Raw genomic sequence first — 18,700 nt, 5'->3', positions numbered from 1 at the left:
TTGCAGTCAGCCAAAACCTGCTGGAGAAAGGTATGGAGCACTTAATACATATTCATGTGCCTTGTATCTGATGGCCAAATTCTGCAGTCCTTATTTAATCCTTACTCAGACAACAGTATATTTGAAGTCAAATGAAATATGTCAATCCTGAAGCACCTTTACCTATCTAGGGCCTCACTCAATGACCATTAAAGTCAATGGAAAAACCTCTACCTCCATCTCCCTGACTTCAGTGACCATTGGAGCAGGTTCTCAAACATCACTAAATTAAACCTAAAAGTTAAATTCAATAGTCTGAGCAACCTGAACAAGGAAAATAGGACAACAGTGTGAAAACACTAAATGGGTTTTTAAAATCTGGGTTTTGAATTGTACGACTGGAAAAGAAATTTGATCTTTTTGTGTAACATTTAGGCTCATTCCAAACCCAGGCTGAAGTATTGCTTCAGTCTTAGAACTTGAGAGCAGAACTGTTGTTCGTTTTAGCAGTAAATGCTAGGGTAGGATGAAAGGAATGTCATCTCCAACTGACGTTGAAGTCTAATCCTCTGGTTTCACTGGCTATTTGGATTCCAATAACACAATACCAAGATCCTTCTTTTTTTCCTTATTACATTACTAACAACTAGTAAAATAAGTATAACAAAATGCTGATCCTGTTAAAATGTGGTTAAATGAATGCACATTTCACCTCCTGTCTCTCATGATTTTGCCATATGCCATAAGTTAAATCGCTTTATACTTAGCATCTTGGCCCCAGTTCATCAACACGGCTTGTGCAATAGAGACATTTGTAGTCTAAGACTAGTTTGCTTTTTTTTTTTTTGGTCTTGAGTAGGGAAAGATTTCTCCCCCTCCCCCCATGCAAGAAAGTTCCTTACATAAAACTGGAAAGTCAATAAAGCTAAAAAGATGTCAGCAAAGATCCAAACAGTTAATTTATTACTCAAACATCCTGCCCAGGCACTTTATTTACAATCAAATCTGGTTGTATAAAGCTATTCCTCTTCCGTTGTTTTTTATCTCACTGTTTACAGATCCCTGTCTGTTACTTTGTATCTTATAACATATTGAATTCATGTGTGTGTTCAATGAAAAGAGTCTTGGTTTTGTTTCAAAGTATTTTTTTGGATAAGTTGAAAGTATATACAACACAGCTCTGATCTCAGCCCTGCCAACAAAATTAAATTGTGCCACAATAAATCTAAATAAATTCAGCAATTACTGAATAGTGGCCCTCCTTACCAAAATCCCCCAAATTATTTAGAAAAGTGTTTACAGAAACTTACCCAGCAAGGGAAATATATTACAAGTAACATGTTACTATACTCCTTTTTTTTTTTTTTTTTTTTTTTGGCCTTATAAATATACACGAGAGAATGTGCCTGACTATACAGTACTTTGTATATATTACAGAATATGGTTTCTATCGGACTAAAAGTATGGGCAGTGCCAAAAAAAAACCTATCTAATCTGTCAAACATTTAGATAGAAAAATGTGATTTACTTGCTGAGGTTGTAACACAAATAAAAAGGTTACGTCGTGAATCAAACAAATGTAGTCTCTTTATGGCTGTGAGCAATCAGGGGTGTGACATCCCAGCTGCATGGTCTGCAGCTCCTAAATTGGCCTTCAGACAATGTCTTTGCAATGCTAGAAAGCTTTGTATTTAAATGTGGTTCATGTACATCTGCTTGTGTTCATGGGGGAAAATCCGGGACCAATGGGCAGCTTTTATTAGATTGAGTCCACACATGTGAGTGGGTTCCAAAGCACTCTACTTGACAAAGGAGGACAGTAAAAATGTTCCCTTCTGGTGTCAGACCAACTCCAAAGATACCAGATTTCTCCAGGATAACGAGATGTGCAGAACAGTGACCGAGGGCCAAGATGTACTCTTGGTTAGCTATGCTGGTGTAGATCTGAAGTATCTCCATTGACTTCACTAGCATTACTACAAATTAACACTGGGATCACTGAGCAGAACATGGCCCAGAGTAAATGGTGTAACCTTATCAGGTGATAGATCTCATGGGGGCAAGTGAATGGTCTAGGATAACTAATTGTCCAGGACAGATGTGACAGGAATAGAGAGGGAAGACCGCATATCAAATAAAGAAAACTATTTTCCTAGTTTGTTGGCATCAGGCTCTCTGTTCACATTACTGTGTTTCCTATTTGTTCTCCTTTCTGCATTAAAGTCCAGGAAAACTACAAAATAGTCATAGTTCTTGAGCTTAAATCAAGTTGCATTTGCAAAATAGATATACAATTGCATGTGTTATTTACACACAATTATCATGTTCTCTGCATACAAGTACTGTAACTGTACTTTCAAAATGGGTAACGAGTACAAATAACATTACATGGGCAAGTTGAGTAAGTGCATATGTACAAAGTTCTGCACACAAACTTGTTTGTAATCAGACCCTAAAGGTGAAACTTTACATCAAAAGATACTATACAGGCTCAGGTCTACAACAGTGATTTTCAGTGTTATATCAGTTCCCCTGACTCATGTGTTCTATAAATGTTCTTAAGAATTTTTGAAGAAAAATCCTCTGTAGAGATTACAGCGAGGAGTCCTTGTGGCACCTTAAAGACTAACAAATTTGTTTGGGCATAAGCTTTAATTTGTTAGTCTCTAAGGTGCCACAAGGACTCCTCGTTGTTTTTGCTGATACAGACTAACATGGCTACCACTCTGAAATCTGTAGAGATTGTAGTTCTGATATACAAAGGTGTAGGAAGTATTCCACTGCCTTTTCACCTGTCTAAAGTGGTTTAAAAATGGTAACTTTTATAGCTTGTTGAGAGTATGTCAGCATAGGGGCAGAAGTTTTCCAGTCAGTTCTGAGGGTTTTCATGGGGTGTTCTGCACTAGTAACAGAGAAGTTACTAGCATGGAATTCCCAAGATGAGTTACTTCAAAACTGGTGGAGAACAACTTTGCTCTTGTTTCAAACAAGTTGTTTATTACTTGATGGTGGTGAGGGATAGGCTTGGACTCATGGAGACCCCCTTCACTGTGCCCTTTTCAAGTTTGCAGATGTTCTCTCTAGGATATTCATTTCTCCCATCTCCAGTCACCTCCAGCCTACGTGCAGTAAGCAAATGTGCCAAATGACACTTCAGTCTCAGAAAAGGTCATACATGCACCTTCTTTTGACCTGTTAATCTAACCTGTCTTGCTGCTGAGAGTTGTGCCCAACCTCTTGTGCTGAAAAAACTTTGTGGTGTTTAAGGCTGTGATTAATGGGTTTTCATTAACTCTTCTGTAATTACTATCTCTGAGGCCTCTTAGACATGCTATAATCTCCCCCCTAGACTACATGCTTTATAATGACACTAAACTTGCTAGATTCCTGTTTGGGAAATTCTACCCAAAACTCATTTCAGGGGGGATAAGGACAAAAAATGATGGTCTGTCTTAGAGAAGAGTTTGAAGAACAGTTGGGCTACTCTATCACAGTTCAAGCTTCCCTACGTGGGGGGGGAGTAAGGGGCAGCAACTACCCCCTTTACTCCCCTTTTCACCTGAGTAAGGGTTACTCAGCTTACAGCTGCAGCATAGTGCAAAGCAAGGGCCACTTGGGTATATATCTCACAGCGATCAAGGAACTTGGGAGGACTGGGGAGCACAATGTGCACTGACCAACCGGCATGCTGGCTGAGTGCACAGAGGTGAGGGGGTGCAAGCTGCTCTGGAAAGGAGTGAAGTCACTGACTTCCTCCTCAGACCAAGGAGAGGTTAGGAGTTAATTGCATCTCTGCATCTGTTGGGTCTCTGGTTTGCTCCTGTGGAGATGCACCTGCAAGACAGATTATACAAGGCAGACAGATTATACACTTACTATTTAGTCTTGAGTTATCCTTGAAATACCCAGGGCTGAATTGTCACTCTCATACTTGTAGGAGTGGCAAACGTCCACTCGCCTACAATACAAATACTGGACAGGAGTGCCAAAAGTAGCTCACTGATGGGGCAGCACTGTTGCCATGGGCGGCACCTCTGTATAGCGAATCTGCACACCTATAGCCTTGTCCCCACCTTGTGAAGACAGGAGAAGGAACAAGGTCACAGGCTCTCTAGAGCAATAGAGCTGCCTAAATTGTGAGATGGGTTTCTCCAGTAGAGTTGAGCAACTAATTATTTTTTCCATTGGGTGGCTGAACAGAAATTTTTAAAAAATCTTTTTTTTTCTTGTTGAATGAAACATTTTGAATGTTTATTTGAATTGACTTTTGACACTGACATTTTGTGGGGAAAAATCCAGCTTTGGGTTTTGGTTTTTTTTCCAGCTGAAAATTTTTTTCTGAACTGGACCCAATTTACAAATACATTTTTCATGTTGTTGAAACTATTTTTCAAAGGATTTATTATTTGCAAAAAAATGTCACACAGCTCTATCCTCCAGCCCCCACTTCTGTTCTCAGTTGGAAGAACCAGTTGATTGATTGATCTAACAGAGGAACCACAGTCTTGGCTCTAAAGTTGAACCAAACTAGAAACTTTTGAGGTTCAAAAAAATATTGGATGGAAATCTTACTTCCAAGTTATCACAACAGTCTGTACCCAAAGGATCAGAGCCTCATCTGGTGCAAATGGTATAGACCATTGAGGATCTGTCCCAGATGAAGCCAGGGAGTCCCTCACAGGAGATTTCTAGATTAAAGAGTTGTGGACTAATTCAGAGAAGCACTTGAACTTTTAAATTAGATGAGAAAACCAAAACTTTTCACGTTCATTACTCTAAATCAAAAAAGGAGTGAGCATCCCAAGATAGTGCCTGAAGACGTATCTTTTATGTGTGTCCATTTTATCACTTCTTTTCAAAGGATTTATGAACCAAATAAAAAGACAGATCTTTGAAAATAATGTTTCTTATGTGTCCATCTGAGTTTATCTCTTCAAAGCCATAGAAGATGCCTAGACACCCCATTTGCTTCCTTTTAATGGAATTTCTTATCCAGAAGTGCTGATACTTCTGTTTATTTCTTGCTTTGAGAGATCTGCTCACCAGCACTGAGACTGCTGAACTCTCTGTGAAATCCCGCTTGATCACGTATTGCAGGGATCTTTGGCACCTAGACTATGTCTGGCCTCACTTCCATGAATAAACAAATTCACCCAGAATCTCCACTGACCTCCTTTCTATTATTATGCTCTCCATTGTAAAAAACGCGTTGGCAGTCAGGGGCCTGATGTTTATTTTATATTTTGCACAGTTTGCAGTCTTTTATAGTCTAATATTCATAAGCTGGAGATAAAGGCTAGAAAAATTGAAGCAACACCAAGAAACTCTGGAAAAATCACTGGTTGATTCTTCTAGCATTTTGCCTTAGAGACTTACAAATATTAAATATGACTTAAACACACAGTTTTTTCTAGATGGTTTTAATGTGATTATTTTGGAAATTTATTTGGCATTGGCTATTGATGCAAACCTTTGTAGTTCTGAGCCCGCAGCCAGATATACACAGTCCCATCAAGCCCCCCAATAAACTGAAGTCAATGGGGCTGGCACAAGTGCGAGGGTTTACCGTCACAGATATGAATGCAGTATCAGAGGTCTACCAATTGATCATTACTAAGGTCATTACCAGGGTATATGATGATTTAATCTATGTATTTTCTGGATGGCTGGGGGAAGAGATCTTGTGGCAAAAGTGCAAGACTAGGGTTGTGACACTTGGGTTCTGTTGATTGTTTCTTATCGACAGTCGCACGCATGTTGTAACAAAACATTATTTGTGAAGCCCAAGGTGAGCCTTGATTAGAGGGCAGATGTGTTTCTAGTACTCAAAACACATCTGTGTGCAATTTCATCATCCGTCCTCAGCACAGCACTGGAAGAGCTTTCACATTCTTATACCACAGGCACAGTCTCATGCTGCAGCAATACTCGTTGAGATAAAGTTCCTATTGAAGAGGAAGATACCTCTGAACTATTTCCAAGTAACCATTTTCACAAAATGTTTCTCTGAGCAATCCCTCTGGCATAACAGGAGCAGCTGTTCCTCTCTAGGACCTATACTTTAAAGCTGTCTTAGTTGATTTGTCAGATCAGTTTCTTTAATGTACCAATCTGGTGAGGGATTGCTATCAGCTGCTCTGCATACTGCCACCCTCAATTCTATCTATCATTACCACATGCAACTTCAGTGCCAATCCTCTCTCAAACTGAGGCTATCACTTGTACCAAAGAATGAAAGATGGAGAAATCTTCAAGTACGGCTGATCACTTATTCGGACTGTAGCAGCGTTGGAGAGCCTCTGTCATCAACCTGGACCCCATTGTGCAAGTCACTGTACGTATTCAGAACAAAAAGATGGTCCCGGTCCCAAACAGCTTATAGTCAAGACAAGAAACAAGAAGCTATAGACCGATAGGGGAGCAAAAGGAAATAGTGAGACAATATTGGGCAATATGACAGGCAATGGTCTCAAGAGTAGAGTGGCAGCTGATGTGACCCTACTGTGTGAATTTGAGACTAATTCTGTAGTAGAATTGCATGCAGCTAGTTAGGGATGAAATTGGAAGCCATGCAAAATCATCTAGGTTGGGGTTTCATTAAAACTCAAAATGATTTGCTGTGGTTCACAATTTTTTTTTTAAACCTGGTCCCAGTTTTGAACAAATTTGGGCTGATTTATTTCTCACTAAAAATTGGTTTGAGCTAGAAAATTTTACATCTAGAATCAAACTTTCCCAGAATTCAGGTGTGTTTAGATCTGAGCTTGTTGCTCTGGTGCATTGCTAGTTAGAACCCCATGTAACTTGCTGTTCATGATTTGACTGCAAAACAAGGTGAAACTGGGTGGCTTTTAATTGAGTTTCACTTTTTGTTTGAACAAAAACCCAAACTTCTTGAGCAAAATTCTGTTGCTGTGAATCCAAGTTTGAAGAAATGTCTGTAGTCTAGTGATACAAATTCATTGTATTAACCTGAAAATATCTGTGAACGTGAACACACACTGTACAACTGAAGCAAAGCAAGCTAATTGCAGTACAAGGAATCTTATGTGTCGGTGGGTCAATAGATCCATTGAAATCAACTCAACTGTACCAACTTAAGCCAGCTGAGCCTTGAGTATGCATTCACATGTCTTAATTGATGCAAACTGGAATAAAATAACTATACCAAAAGGCAAGATGAGAAATATTGTTGCACCTTCCCCATGTGAAACACAAAATAATATGGCAGGTAACTAAGATGCCTGTAAACTAAAACAATACAGTATTCTTCATAGACAACATTAGCCTAAAACTTGCAGATGTTTAAGAACCATTTCCAAAGTATGCCAGAAGAATTCCTTATTAGAGAAAAACAAGGATCTGGAATGGCTTTCCCACTGGTATCATAAAGAGTCTTCTACTATAACTCATTTTAATTTCCGCCCCTCTAAACAGAATTCAAGCTCAAATAAACTGAGCCACTGGAGTTTACTACTTGAATAGTTCAAATCTACATATTCCCACTGTTGAATCAGGTATTGTCTTCTATGTTTTATAAGGAAATTTCAGACACATTTGACTTCTCGCCGCTAAAGGTTTTGGCGGGCGGGGGAAGGGGAGGAGAGACACATGCCATTGAGTATATCTGTCTTCTTAAGTCAAATCTCCAGGCTTGAAACTGGAACATGCACTTTCCATTAAAATTATACAAACTTGTGAAAACCCTGACTAGGCCAACGTGGTTAAATGTGGGTTACTTTAGTTCATAGCTGCTGTGATTCAATATCCAGTGAACAGATTGCTTCTTTCATTACATCAAGATTTTCTTGAACTTAAAACCAAGATCTCTAATTTTTAAACGGCAAGACAAACAATAATGGATATTGGGCCAGACTTACTTCCCCCCATTGAACCCACGCAGCAGTCTCTCAGTGAGAAGAAGTCTGCCAGGAGTGAGATCACAAGCTGCTTGCCACAGCTTCTTTCTACTGAATATTTTTCATTACAGTATTTTTTTTTGTTTTTGTCAAAAAATAAACACCAAAAAAACTAAATATTGTTGGTCTCTAAAAACCTTTTTTTGGATTTGTAATCTTCCAGGAAAAAAGAAATATGAATAACTCAGTTTCCAATGTTAAGCAGTTGTTTTGCAAAAAAGCTGCCTAACATTTTTGACCAGTTCCAGTCTTCCTATGGATCACAACTTTTCAAATTGACCCTTATTTGAAACTGTTAGAATAATTTCTCCAAATAATTCTTAAGAGCTTTGAGGTTGTTCAGATAACAGGTTGGCTTGTTCACAATCTGCTCATGGCAAGTAGTTTGAATTGAAGATTTGAATATTGTCTATTTTGATTGGACACTTGGGTCGCCTGGCTTTTCATCCATGGTTGGATGAGTGCAATTATTAAGAATCATGTTTCTAATTAGGAAAGAGAAAGATAAGACAGAAAATATCAATCCATGGTACACCTTTACCTTGAATTCTGCTTGCAGTTCTGGTCACACCATCTCAAAGTGATATGAGAATTGGAAAAGGTACAGACAAGGGCAACAAAAATGATTAAGGGCATGAAACAGCTTCTATACGAGGAGAGATTAAGAAGACTGGGACTTTTCAGCTTGGAAAAGAGATGACTAAGAGGGTCTATAAAATCACAAATGGTGTGGAGAAAGAGAATAAGGAAGCGTTATTTACTCCTTCACATAACACAAGGGATTACCCAATGAAATCAATAGGCAGCAAGTTTAAAAAAAAAAAGGAAAAAAGGAAGTACTTTTTTTTCACACAATGCCCAGTTAACCTGTGGAATTCATTGCTGGGGATGTTGTGAAGGCCAAAACCCCAAAAGCAGTTTAAAAAAGAAATAGCCATTGATGGACCTATCCTCCGTGAACCTATTAGCTGAGATGGTCAGGGATGCAACCCCATGCTCTGGGTGTCCCTAGCCTCTGATAGTCAGAAGCTGGAAGCAGACGACGTGATGAATCACTTGATTGCCTGTTCTGTTCATCCCTTCTGAAGCATCTGGCATTAGCCACTGTTGGAAGACTAAATGGACCGTTGGTCTGACCCCGGATGGCCGTTCTTATGTTCTTAATGTGACTGCTCATTGGCTTTAACCAAATATTCTCTGAAAACTTGTTTTCTCTGTTTCTGTTAGTTAAGTAACTTTACTAAGCTACTAATAAAAATGATCAGTCCACTCGAATTTGAAAAAAAAAATAACTTGTGGAAATAGTTTCTCAGTCTTTGCACAGCTCTGTATGCAAAGTTTGCAAAATGCCTGTTGAATCCTTTAGGATGACAAGCAATCTAAAATGCAAATGTTTTTGGTTTATATTTACACAGTCTGCAAGGAAAATATCTATGTTCTAGGCAGTTAACTTTGCAATGGTTTTGTTAATCAGTCTTGCTAGCTCTTTCTCATTCTTCTTGGTTTGGTGGCTTTGGTGTTTCTAAGTAATGGGAATATAATGGCATCTTTCTTATTATTCAGTGAACAGCAAAAAACATTATGGGGGGGAAATGTTACTAAAATGTAGCTCCTATTGGGGGGGGGGGCAGGGATAGCTCAGTGGTTTGAGCATTGGTCTGCTAAACCCAGGGTTGTGAGTTCAGTCCTTGAGGAGGCCATGTAGGGAACTGAGATAAAAATTTGTCTGGGGATTGGCCCTGCTTTGAGCAGGGGGTTGGACTAGATGATCTTCCGAGGTCCCTTCCAACCCTGATGATCTATGATAAGAAATATTGTAGACTGGAGTGCAGTAACAAGCACTGAAACTTTGGGTCAGACTTTTGTCAGCCTTAGTAGTACCTTAATGTGAGTAATCCCACTGAAATGAGTGAGACTACTTGAGGAGTATGGTGGACAAATCTGGCCTACAAAATACGACGTTAGCCTCTCATTGAAAGGTTATTTTGGCAAGGGTTTTGTATTAAAGGCTGTTTTGATTAGGGAGTTCTCAGTTGTGTAGCTATTGGGCTTTTCTCCTCTCACTGTATTTGAATTCAGATCAGCCCTAGGCCATGAGTTAGTGAATCAGGCTGCATAGTTTAAGGAGCCTCTGAATCTTCTCTCTGTCCTTTAAAAGTCTTCAAGCAGATCTATTTAAAAGCATATTTTCAAATCACAGGAACTGTTGGGCTGATTAGCATTTTATCAGTTTGCTGTAGCACACTGAAAACTAGAATCCAAATTATGTCCGAGCCCCCGTGGAGTGTAGGGTGTATGGAGTAGCTTCGCCTGAGTGGTGAAGGAAAGTGTTGTTCCTATGTGCCTGCGTTCTTGCTAAAATCTACTGAAGTCTTCACTTGAGTGTAACTAAGCACAGGTCTATAGCAAGTGCACTCCCCAGGTGCTGGGAGAACCACTTGCCATATATACCTGCAGACAAGATATAGCATAGAGGCTTCTCCCTCTGTGCTCATTTCCCAGTGCTACCCAGTTCACAGGGAAACCCTAGTCCATGCAGGCACAGCTCTTTAGGCAGAGTTAGCATCCCCGCTTGCTGCTTCCGGGACTAAAAGCAGCAACTTGAGTGGCCTCATGCATACAGATGCTAGTGGCAATAACAGGAGTGTGCAAAACACTTGTATTGAGCAGGGTATTGGATGAATTTAGCTCTTTTTCCTGTTTGTTTCCTCTAGTCAATCAATGAAATATCTGAACACCTCCAAGTATTTCTTCTTAGAGCTCTCCTCCCAGGCAAGTAGGAGTAAAATCTTGAACAGAGTTAAGACTTTGAAGTGGTTGTTATGGGAGACCTAGCTTACAAAATTCTTCCACTTAAACAGGTGATGCTAACAATCATTACTCTCCCTGCTGTGGTTTCATAGTCTGTCATATGCCTGTAACGGTCTGTCTTCTACATTGAAATCTATTCCAGTTAGTTAAATTTCATTAGGGAGGCACCTTGGCCTATTGGATAGGGCTTGGGACTGGGAATCAGGAGAACTGAGCTCTAGTCCTGGTTCTGTTACTGACTTGCTGTGTGATCTCTGGCAAGTCACTCCACTCCTCTGTGCCTCTTTCCCCTCTCACCCTTTGTCTTGTCTTTAACTGACTGTAAGCTCCTCAGAGCAGAGACTCTTTCTGTGCTTGTACTGTGTCTAGCATGTTCAGACCTTGGTGCTAGTGTAGTTGAAATAATTATCAAGAAACATAGCTATGGTAGGACATAGTTAAAAAATGAGAGACCGTCTCAAAAATAGCTAAGGCCAACCACAGGAAGAGGTGTAGAGAGTCAGTTATGTCATCTTTGATTCTGAGATTTCTCCCACCCAACGGGCTAAACTGGCTAAATCAGATTTCCATCCTTCTCTTGCTATCATAGTCTTGCAAAGAGGACAGAGTGGGGCATAGAATCTAAACTGATTGATGTATAGATATTGGGTCAATCCAGGATGCCAAATTTGTAAGAACCGTGGACATGATATGGATATGAAAGAATATGCACAACAGCTGTGACATTCTTGCACATCTGATCTCAGTTAAGCAATGAACCCAGGAGTCACATGGCAACTTACATACACGGCTAGTCCCTCTTCTGGTTGCAATACACAATCCTCCAGGGCTTTGGAGGCCTAGTGGACCTAAATGGAGAGGTCATACCTGTTTCATAGGGTAGCAAACATTTGATCAGCAGTCATTTCCAAAAGGAAAAGTGGGGCATCTGCTTAGCATACAAGGTTGTTAATGACACCCTCTTCCCCCTCTGACAGGTCAGTGGCCTGGTATTTGTCTTTGGTGCAAAGTAAAGGAGCTGGCATATTCTGCTGATCTCTAACACAGAGGAGAGAGTGAGGGTGCCTAAGTCAACTTTCACATGTCACTTCATCTGCACTTCACACTCTGCCCCAAAAATTCCATCCATCCCTCGTATGTCACACCTGGCACTCGGTTGACTTCCAGAAGGGTCAGTAGGGACTAAGGCTGCTGATAAAGGCTGATTTGAGATTGAGCTTCCTCTCTTATCAGAGATTCTCAAGGACAGTTCTGGTGATCTGCAGAACAACAATTATTGCTTGCTTGTCTCTGCTTGCTTACCTCTCTTCTTAATCAATCACTTGTTTCTTTTGAACCAGAGCTGGGAGACAGAATCCCATGCCATAGCAGTTAGCAACTCCAGATCTCATTGTTACACAGTGCTCTCAGCTTTAGTGTTTTCCTGTGCATTCATTAATTTTGATTTGGGAGAAATCACTGGTATATATCCATGCACAGGAAAGAGCCTGTAGCAACTCTGCTTACAGAACAATCAGAAGCAGCAAAGAGAGAAAATGTGACTGATCCCTCTTACAGAAGTACAGGAAGCTTAGCAGACTTCCTAAAGTTGGATTTGTCTCTTTGGCTGTGTTTTTATTGCTATCACAGCCTCCAAATCTGAGTCAGGGACTTTTTTCCATAGGCTGACATATCATTCATGTGTGTCTTCCCCATCTTGACCCATCATGTAACTAACACAGGGTGTGCAAAAAATGTTTAGTCAGCTATCTCACCCACACAATGAGAATATTTGGTTTTATGCAATCAGCTGATAGATAGGAGTCAGATTTATGCTACCTGATTTCACACAACAGTATTTCACACAATGGGCATATTTACCGTAACTTGTTTAAATGTCACCTGACCTGATGGAGAAAAACTGAGTTAATGATTCACTTAATGAATGAGAACATGTGGGTTGAGATCCCTGAAATATAGAGTTCATTAGCTAAGGAGGAACCCAGGAAGAACCAGTCAGTCAAGTCCATGGTTAGACAGCCTGCACAAAAAAGCTTTCTGGGGATGACTTTACTGAGAGTAGCATCTGAATTTCTCTTGCTGCCCCTAAAGTTAGCTTTCTATTGATTGTTTGTTTGTATAGCCCCAGCAGTGTACTATGCATCTTACAGACAGGTATAAAAATGAGGTCCTTCCCCTGAAGAGCTTACAAACACCTATGTGTGTGCTTATTCGTACTTGCATGAGTAAAGCAAAGCCCATGGGGGGCCTATGCAGGCAACCTACAAATGGAGAATGGGATGATGTAGATCAGGGGTGAGCAAACTTTTTGGCCCGAGGGCCACATCTGTGTATGGAAATTGTATGGCGGGCCATGAATGCTCACGAAATTGGGGATTGTGGTGCAGGAGGGGGTGAGGGCTCCAGCTGGGGGTGTGGGCTCTGGGGTGGGGCTGGGGATGCAGGAGGGTGCTCCGGGCTGGGACTGAGGGGTTCAGAGGGCAGGAGGGAGATCAGGGCTGGGGCAGTGGGTTGGGGCGTAGGGGCAGTCAGGGATGCAGGCTCCGGGTGGTGCTTACCTCAAGCAGCTCCCGGAAGCAGTGGCATGTCCCCCCTCTGGCTCCTACATGGAGGTGTGGCCAGGCAGCTCTGTGCGCTGCCCTATCTGCAGGCACCGCCCCTGCAGCTCCCATTGGCCATAGTTCCTGGCCAATGGGAGCTGCGGGGGCGGTGCTTGGGGCAGGGGCAGCGTGCGGACCCCCCTGGCTGCCCCTATGGATAGGGGCTGGAGGGGGGACATGCTGCTGCTTGCGGGAGTCGCGCAGAGCGGGGCAAGCCCTCAACACTGCTCCCCGGCTGGAGAGCCAGAGCGGGGCAAGCCCCAGACCCTGCTCCCCAGCGGGAGCTCGAGAGCCGGATTAAAATGTCTGAAGGGCCGGATGCTGCCCCCAGGCCGTAGTTTGCCGACCCCGATGTAGATTTTTTTTATTCTAACTAAATCTATAATATATTAATTGACTATTTCAGTTTCTTACGTTACTATTTAGGATTTGTGGATTAAGCACTATGGGGTGATACGAAGTATGCACAGAGGAGGATGCCTGAAATTTACTCTCCTGGGTCCCTGTGGCTCACGCACTTGCAGTCAGAAGGATCAGCTGAATATAACATAAGCCTCATTCACTGTGAAAACTGCTAACAGAATTTATCTCCTTCAAACCAAGCATCTCCACCTCACACTTGTCATTCCACAAGCTATTATTTAACTTAAGCTTTCATAGGAATTTTGGGAAACTCCATCAATCTTTTTTTTTTTTTTTTTAAGGACACTCTTGTGTGTTGTCAATGCTGAAAACAGCTTCAGCACTGACTTGCAGAGTCTTGTGTAGGTGTGGGAAGAAGACATGCCTCATATAAATACAGAACTGATTCATGCCACTATGAAATAGTAAGAGTTCAGCAAATAAGGGTGGTGGTGTGAGATACCTGATCCTCCTTAATTTGAAAATGCAAACAGTTATGCAACATCTTAAGGGAAGATTCTATTTTCATATTTTATCTATCTAGGTATTTATATTGCACTTATGACAGCGATCTTAGAACTTCACATTCTGAATTTCTCCCTTGACAATCTGCTTTCTTTGCAGGTAACTCCCTGGAGCTTTCCACATAAGGAAAGTAGAATAGCTGGTTGAAAAATCTGATGAAACCATTTTCCATTGGCAAATGCAGCTTTGCTGAGATTGAAACATTTCATGTGATCATGTCAAATTTAGTCAAAATAGATGGAGGAAATGTCAAAATGAATAGCTTTAACTTTCTCAGTAAAGTTGAATCTTTTTATTTTGACATTAATCTATTATTAAAATAAAATTCTCTGGACTTTTTGTTCTGCAGGAAATTTTGAACTTTGTTTTCATTCTGAATCAGGACCAAACATTTGAAATGTTAGAATTTTCTGTAAAATGGAAATCTGGTTTTCTGACTAGCACTAAAGAGGAAGATGTATTCTGGATACGTTTAATGCCTAAAACTGTGTGCCCACTTTGCACATGCAATCACAACAGTCGTGTGGCTAACTGGGTAACTGCTACACAAATGACCATAATTAACACTTACCACAAATTCATACACAAATCGGGTAAATGCATGCACAAGCTAGGTACACAGTTGCAGGCTCATTCCTGAAGCCCTCCATTGGTGTATGTGCTTCAGACAAGTATTCCCATTAACTTCACTCAGGACTGCAAGATTGGCCCTCAGTTTGACTTGGAAAATCTCTCATTCCAATGGATGAAATTCTGCCACCACTTATATCAATGTAAATGCCAAGTGACTTCAATAGATTTACTCCATAATGACACTGGTTTGTAATTGGAGCTTATGGTGTCAAATTCTGCTCTCGGTTTTCCCTTGTAGGCTCCCTAACTGTTTACAGAGAAGTGATTTCATTTGGTTTTAAGTTTCTGGTTTTGCCATTTATCCCCTCACCTTCCCAATTAACCAATCCAATAAAACTAGAAAACGCACTTGAATTTTTTTGGTTTGAATGTGTTTTCATATTTTATCTATTATGGCACTGCAATTTGTGATTTCAGTGACCCTGTAAGTTATCATAACCTTGTATTAGTGGGGTTAATATGCTGAGTTGTTATAATAGTACCCAGAAAGGGCAAGGAGAGACAGATCTCCAATGATACGGCTCTAAGTCCACATAGTGTTTGAGTGAGTAGGTAGTTTCCTCCCCCAGACCAGTCGCCAAGTTCTTCTTCAGTTCATCCATCTGCAATCTGTTCCCTCTGCTTCACATTGGTGATGAATTATACTCTACTTCCTCAGTCTAATCCTTTTCATTTATTTATATTTTATGGAGGAAACATAAAAGACTCCTCATAAAAATCCAACTGTTTTTGATAAACCTTGTCATGTGCAAATAATGGAGCCTTGTCAAGCATAAGCCCTGCTGGAAATTTATGCCTTCTAATAATAATAATAAAAAAGAGGAAAATTAGAAACAAATAAGGAATATATTGAATTAGATTCAAAGCATGTTTATCGCTTTGACTTGGTTGCTGTAAAGTATTTTTATCTTTAAAAAGAAAAGTTTGTGCATGTTAGTGTGACTAAAATACCACGTTGTGATTGAACTCTGGAATCTCTAGTAGAATGGAAATATACAGTTCCTTATTCTCTATCCAGAACTGACTCTCTTGTTTCTAAGACTGGGAGCAGGGGTGGGGGGAGGGGTTTGATGTTGGGAAGAAACATTTTGACACTGAAGCATTCTGTTAATATGGAATCAGGCTAATGAGAGGTCTGGGCAATAAGATGAGTTGCTGTTCATTCAAGAACCAGTTTGGGTTTAGCAAACCCAATTTTGGAGAGACTGTTTTAAGATGAATTGGTCAGGATCAGTTTTTACTAGAATACTAGAGTTCCTATAGCAGCAAATATCCCTGATAACAGGCAACAGGTCTAAGTGTTGCCCACAGCTGACAGTCACATTTGTTATTCTTTGCAGATTAAGCATATAGATATCTGATATAGAGAACTGATAATGTGTGGCTAAGGATAAAATCCAAGGAAGCCCAGTCTAACTATCCTCTAATTAAAATCTCTCAAATTTAAGCCATTTTATTTCCTATTACAATTTTTGCTTTGAAAAGAAGGCAAAATTGAACGTTAATGGCTCACTTACAATATTAGTTAACATTTATGTAGCACTCTATGTCAATGAATCAATGAGACCATTTGAGAAGCAAGGTTCTCTGCAAAGTGAGTAAAGATGGCAGAATCTGATCTCAACAAATTATTCCCTCCATCTCTTAAAGAAGGCCAAAGGAGGCTTCTTACAAGTAACTAGTTGTCTGAGTAGATTTCTTGTGTAGATCCACATAAGCAGATATTAATTAGTGCTTCCAAGAGTGAGGATCTTCACAGGAGTAGTAATTTCCTCATTTTGCAAATGAGGAAACCCAGTCAGAGGGATTAAGTGACACGCCAAATCTGTTGGGTTGAGTTGCAGGTAGAGGTGGGATTAGAACATAAAAGGAACAATCTGATGATGCTTTTAAATTTAGAGCATCTGCTGTACCAAGCTTAACTGGTTGTAGGGACATATATGGGGGGGTGCAAAGAAGTTCCCCTCTGAAACACCACCCTTGAGAGCATCCCTGCACTGGGGGGGGGAGGGGTGTGTGTGTGAGGAGGGCCCTCTCTGGGCAGGTTCATTTAAGGGCCTACTTAAGATGTTTGAAGTTTGAGTACCTCAACTCTTGGGGCCCATATTAGAGTTGTGCAGAGAAAGAGAATTCCATTTCATAGAGGATTTCAAAATTTGGTTTTATTCTGGTTTGGAACAAACCCCCACATTTCAAAATCCTTCAAAAGGGGATGGTGCCCAGGCTCAAGGGCTGTTCATGTGGCAGGTTGACCTGGAGTCAGACCCTGGAAGCCCTGGGGTCCCCAACTCTGGGGCTGTTCATCTGGCAGGCTGTCACAGACCCTGAAAGCCCAGGTTGCTGGGGAGCTGTGAGCCTAGATGCATGACTGATCCAAAACCCTGGGAGCTCTGTTCTCCAGCAGTCTGAAAGATGTGTTGCAGAGGCTGCTGAGGACCTGGGTGGGCAAGATGGCAGGAAACCAGGAGGGTTTCCAATGGTACCCTACTTGCTTGCGTTTTGTTGCAACTTACTCAAAATTAAATAAATTATCTGTGTGAAGCATTTAGATTTTGATACACCAGAATTCTGTGATGGAAAAGCATTCTGTCAGAGAATTTCTGACCTGCATCTACTCTGCTCTACTCAACATCACTAGTCAATATTGAAAATATAAAATTAACACATCGGGGATCCAGGAATGTCAGTATTAATACACTCTCTGGGATCAGGCATCAAGTATTGAAACAGACACCATAGCATCTACCCTGTGTGCAGTGCTGTCACAGCAGACCTATGATGTTAGTCTTTCTAATAAAGATGCCAAATGTTAATACAAGAATGATCAGATTAAGACTGTAATTTACAGCATAGATCCACTATTGTAATGAAGTTTGCAACAAGATTGTAAATCCTTATAAATCAACTTTACTGAAGGTTTGGGATTATCCTCTTCAAATACTGTAGGTAGACTGTGTCTATAGGAGAAGGAAGAATTAATCTACCTATCTATCTCCTGCCAAATTCTTAGCTGGGGTATATAGGCACAGTCAACCTTCAAGCTATGATACCTATCCCATCTGTCTCTCATCTCCCTGCCTCCCAGGAACAGTCAGACCTGACTTGACAGGGATAGCTCATCTTTGGTCTATATGCGTCGGATTCTAAACAGCGGTCAAACCGAGCCAAATGTGTTGCAGCAACAGTTTTAGACAAAATGGGCCTGATTCTGATCTCTCACTGGTAAAGCCTGTGTAACTTTATTTTATTTGAGTCATTACTGATTTACACAATATCATGGAAACTAGAATCTGGGCATGGGGAGGAGAAGGGAAGCTTCAGGTGCATCCACTAGTAACCCTGTAGTTTGGCCCTCACAACTTGGAAGAGAATTGCTTTTTGAATGTTTGATATCACCATATAGTGCTTTTGGATGATGTGACAGGACATGTTTTGAAGAAAGTAGTTATAATGCTAAGTGACCTAAGTTTATAGCAATGTGTATATTAATTAGAGTGCCTGGTGTAGAAAAAGGATGCAACAAAGAAATAATTTGAACATTTGTCTTGTACAGCATAGAAAATCAGTATTTCAGTCCTTGCTTATCTAAACAGCATGGCCTCTCACAATATGTAGGGGGGGTTTTTTTTTTTTTTTTTTTTTTTTTTTTTTTTAAAGTCACTGTTCAATGTGCCCTCCCTCCTGGAAGGTGACATAAATCATCAGCCAGTCAGGGTTGCTTGTTGTTTTTAATTCTTTGGAAATATCAATATTAGGGGTCATATTTCTGAAGATTATGGGAAGATGAAGATGATGATGATTCACGGGTAAGAAAGAATCACTCAATCTTCC

This window comes from Terrapene carolina, unplaced genomic scaffold (genome assembly GCF_002925995.2).
Source record: "Terrapene carolina triunguis isolate 2854851 unplaced genomic scaffold, T_m_triunguis-2.0 Scaffold88, whole genome shotgun sequence".
In the NCBI taxonomy this organism is placed as follows: domain Eukaryota; kingdom Metazoa; phylum Chordata; order Testudines; family Emydidae; genus Terrapene; species Terrapene triunguis.
This window is presented reverse-complemented; position numbering follows the sequence as displayed.